Source organism: Microtus oregoni, unplaced genomic scaffold, assembly GCF_018167655.1.
Source record: "Microtus oregoni isolate MIOR12 unplaced genomic scaffold, Mior012 000000F_ref0000247, whole genome shotgun sequence".
NCBI classification, from domain to species: Eukaryota; Metazoa; Chordata; class Mammalia; order Rodentia; family Cricetidae; genus Microtus; species Microtus oregoni.
Genome location: NW_024543059.1, coordinates 79,059,066 through 79,063,845, shown reverse-complemented (window position 1 = coordinate 79,063,845; position 4,780 = coordinate 79,059,066). Strand labels below are relative to the sequence as shown.

Here is a 4,780-nt window from a genome sequence, read left to right as displayed (position 1 = left end):
GTTTGTGAATGACAACAGTAAAATTTCTTACAGTTTTGGAAGGGAGAAAACTGATATGCTTTTTCATAACTAAATGTCAAATGAAATTTATATATTGAAAATTATTTCCTGTCTTCTTTTCGCAAGAAAAGTCCAACATCCTCTCTGTCAAGACAATGGCTTTGTATCTTCCCACCGTGTTCATTTCTACCACACTGCCTCCGTTTAAGCAGATCCTGGTGAATGTCTTATGCTCTACTCTCCTGCCATTCTACTACAGTAACATAGCAACATGACTCGTAATGCCTTTCAGCTACACTCATAGGTCAGTGCCTTGCTTGCCCATGAATAGAAAAGATTCCTCCTGCAGCACATGGCAACAAAGATAGAGACCACAGATAGACAATGTGCAGAGAGTGAGAGACCTTAGAAAACTGTCCTAAATGAGATGTCCCCACCAAATCCCTCCCCTTGTTGGGAACAGTGAGACCCCTGAATTTCTTGTAATCCCCTGGTCTGAGTGCCTACAGATGCTCTGAGCACGAGACCTTCAGGAGTTCCTGATGGCAGGAGAATGGTTTCTGGTGGGTTTGGCTGGGGAGGAAATGGGCCGGCATTTTTCGGCCTCCACAGTACAGACCAAAGTTCCCACCCCACCTGTCCAATTCCATCAACATGGTCGCCTCTGCTGTGCTGCCCAGGTGAGGAGCAGGGCCTGTTTTCTCAAGTGTGGTGGCTCATGTGGAGCAGAACCAGCTCCATTGTCTGCTACATGTCACCACATGGTGTGTGTGTGTGTGTGTGTGTGTGTGTGTGTGTGTGTTGGGGGGAAGGGTCAATTCTGACACTCTCACATCCTCAGAGACAGCTCACAGACCCTTCAAATAGGGTCAGCTCTTCTGTTCTGCCCAAAGGAGATTCAGATCCTGCTTTCCTGTGCTTTGCAGCCAGTTAGAGACAGAGTCAGCAAGCCTCAGTGCTTTATCTATTGAGGGGTAGGGCCCTCTGCTGGTAACAGGAGCCACAGACTTCAAAACAGAAAGAGGCTGCAACAGGGCCAAAGACCCATCATGGCCGCTGGTTGAAAGCAGGCACCCATTTCAGTCCGCTCCTCAACACCTTTGCCTCTTCATATCTGTGTCTCTCTGAATGGCATAAAACATTCTGCCTCTCTCTAATACTCTACCAGATATTTGCTCAAAATAATGCTGTCTGATTGCCTGGTACTGCAAGGCACGGTGGATGGGGCATGGTTTCTAGAATCAGCCCACGTCAGGCTGCCCCAGGCAAGCATGTAGGTCTCCTTCACCTGTCTGGTCCTAATCTGAATTCTCCATGCCTTGTAGCATTCAATCATAAAAAAATATGTTTTCTGAGAAATAATTTCATTGGATTAAATGTTATTTATAATGCATTACGATAAAGTAGTTATCATACTACATATGATATTTACATCACTATTAAGATCTGAAAAACATAAATTGTCATTATTTTAGAAAATACAGAGGCATTTTTTCTGTATACAATAAAGGCAATTCTTCAAATTAATAGGAAGATAAATTTAAATCTGGAAATAAAACATAATATCAAGTATGCTAAGTTAAGAACTATATAGTGACAACTGATCAATATAACTAAATGAATATTGATATTTAAGACTTTAAAAATATTTTATTTATGGTTCCCTTGAAGCAAGCTAGACATTTAATTTAAAGAATCAATATACTGTTGTGGAAATTGTATTTTTAACATTTTATACTTTAAATTCTTACTGTAGTGAATCCTCATGTATTTATTGCTTGATGAAGTCATTTATTAGTTTGCAAAACTCTTTCACTTTAAAAAATGGGCAATCTTAAATTATTGATTCCCTTTATGGTAGGGTGTACAGACATTTTTCAGTGTAGAAAAGGAAATCTAGGATCATCTAGGAAAAGATCTCATGAAGCAAATACTTAGCTTACATCGTACATTCTAAACCAATGTTACAAAATAAAAAAGATTAGAACATGGCAAACCTGCTGTTCAATGTTTTTTCCTTGCTTTTTATTCTAAAATATTGTGCCCTTTGGTATTATAACTTATTTGTCAATAACAACTGTCATTCTTTCAGCCTTTAGAGAGCTTCATATTTTATTCCATTCTGCTCAGCATTATAATAGAGATTATTTACTTTCTTTACAGTTCTTTTTTTTGGTGCCAATTTAAATATTTTTATTAGACATTCCATTTTCCACCTGTTTTATTATAGACATTGCATTTTCCACTTAGGACACAGTGCTTATAAAGTGCAATACTTACTTCACTGTCTGTGCACACACGTTCTATGTTCAAGTATTGAGAATGCCCAATAAATTTATTGTAGCAGTTTGAATTTGAAACTGCCCTGTAACTTGCTAAATTTGGGTCCTTCAAATGTTTCCTATGGAACAATGCTACCCCTCTACTTGGATTGACTTAATCCACCTCGTCAATGGTGGGCCCTGAAGAAGCACCACCAGATGGAGGAGCTCCTCCACCAGGGAAGCCACCAGGCATTCCTCCAGGCATCCCACCAGCAGTCTGGTACAGCTTGGTAATGATAGGGTTGCAGACTTTCTCCAGTTCCTTCTGCTGGTGTTCAAATTCTTCCTTCTCTGCATTCTGGTTCCTATCCAGCCGACTGATGATCTCGTTGCACTTGTCTAGGATCTTCTGTTTGTCCTCATCATTGATCTTTCCTTGAAGTTTCTCATCTTCAACTGTTGCTTTCATGTTGAAAGCGTAAGACTCCAGGGAATTCTTGGAGGAAACCTTATCTCTCTGCTTTTCATCTTCAGCTTTGTATTTCTCAGCTTCCTGGACCATGCGCTCAATATCCTCCTTGCTCAAGCATCCCTTGTCATTGGTGATGGTGATCTTGTTCTCCTTGCCTGTGCTCTTATCTACAGCAGAAACATTGAGGATGCCATTGGCATCGATGTCAAAAGTGACTTCAATCTGGGGAACACCACGGGGTGCTGGAGGGATGCCTGTAAGTTCAAACTTTCCAAGCAGGTTGTTATCCTTGGTCATGGCTCGTTCACCTTCATACACCTGAATGAACACACCCGGCTGATTATCAGAGTAGGTGGTAAAAGTCTGAGTCTGCTTGGTAGGGATGGTGGTATTACGCTTGATGAGAACAGTCATGCCTCCACCAGCAGTTTCAATACCAAGGGAAAGAGGAGTGACATCCAAGAGCAGCAAATCCTGAACATTCTCAGACTTGTCTCCAGATAGAATAGCTGCCTGGACAGCTGCACCATAAGCAACAGCTTCATCAGGGTTAATGCTCTTGTTCAGCTCTTTTCCATTGAAGAAGTCCTGCAGAAGCTTCTGAATCTTGGGGATTCCGGTAGAACCACCCACCAGGACAATATCATGGATCTGAGACTTGTCTAGTTTGGCATCTCGAAGAGCCTTTTCTACAGGGTCCAGAGTGCCCCGGAACAGGTCAGCATTTAATTCTTCAAATCGAGCACGGGTAATGGAGGTATAGAAGTCGATTCCCTCATAGAGAGAATCAATCTCAATACTGGCCTGGGTGCTGGAGGAGAGGGTGTGCTTTGCCCGTTCACAGGCAGTACGCAGACGCCTGACAGCTCTCTTGTTCTCACTGATGTCCTTCTTGTGCTTTCGTTTAAACTCAGCAATGAAATGGTTGACCATCCTGTTGTCAAAGTCTTCTCCACCCAAGTGGGTGTCTCCAGCTGTTGATTTGCCTTCAAAAATTCCATCCTCAATTGTGAGGATGGACACATCAAAAGTACCACCTCCCAAGTCAAAGATCAGCACATTCCTTTCAGCTCCAACCTTCTTATCTAGCCCATAGGCAATAGCAGCAGCAGTCGGCTCATTGATAATTCGAAGGACATTGAGGCCAGCAATAGTTCCAGCATTTTTGTTGCCTGCCGCTGGGAATCATTGAAGTAGGCTGGCACTGTGACCACAGCATTGGTAACCGTCTTCCCCAGATAAGCTTCTGCAATCTCCTTCATCTTAGTCAGAACCATAGAGAACACCTCCTCTGGGTAGAAGCTTTTTGTCTCTCCTTTGTACTCTACTTGGACCTTGGGCCTGCATGCATCGTTCACCACCATGAAGGGCCAGTGCTTCATGTCAGACTGTACAACAGCATCATCAAACCTACGTCCGATCAGACGTTTGGCATCAAAAACTGTGTTGGTGGGGTTCATCGCAACCTGATTCTTCGCAGCATCCCCAATCAATCGTTCAGTGTCAGTAAAAGCCACATAGCTTGGTGTCGTTCGGTTACCCTGGTCATTGGCAATAATCTCCACCTTCCCGTGCTGGAAGACGCCCACACACGAGTAGGTGGTGCCAAGATCAATACCGACTGCAGGTCCCTTAGACATGGTTGCTCGCGTGTAGGCCCGGCTGTGCTGGCGAGGACACCGCACCGATTTTCCCCAAAGCTGGCGCCGCGTTCAATGAGCTTCTTTACAGTTCTTAAATATGTTGACAGCGACTGAAAGGAACCATTGTGTGGATGTTTTCTTACTGTGCATAGAAATAAAAGTCTAGAGCATCTAAGTCATTGTAATTAATGAGATGCTAATTTTCCCAATTAAATAAAGGGAAGGGAGTGGAAAGGAACAGCTGAGGGTGACAGAGACATTGGAATCCATAGTGAGAAACTGAGGGGCACAGGGCTTGCCAGTGAGTAATCCTTTGCATTCAGTTCTTAGGGTGTTATATAAACAGCCTGGAATTGTTGACATACAATTTTAGCTCTCAGTTTGCAAAAGAATCAGGATTT

At 42.9% G+C, this 4,780-nt stretch overlaps 1 pseudogene; it reads right to left on the bottom strand.

The window, feature by feature from the left end:
* Window positions 1-2,421: 2,421 nt before the first annotated feature.
* On the bottom strand, window positions 2,422-4,426 carry LOC121447201 (annotated as a pseudogene).
* Between the last annotated feature and the right edge of the window lie 354 nt (window positions 4,427-4,780).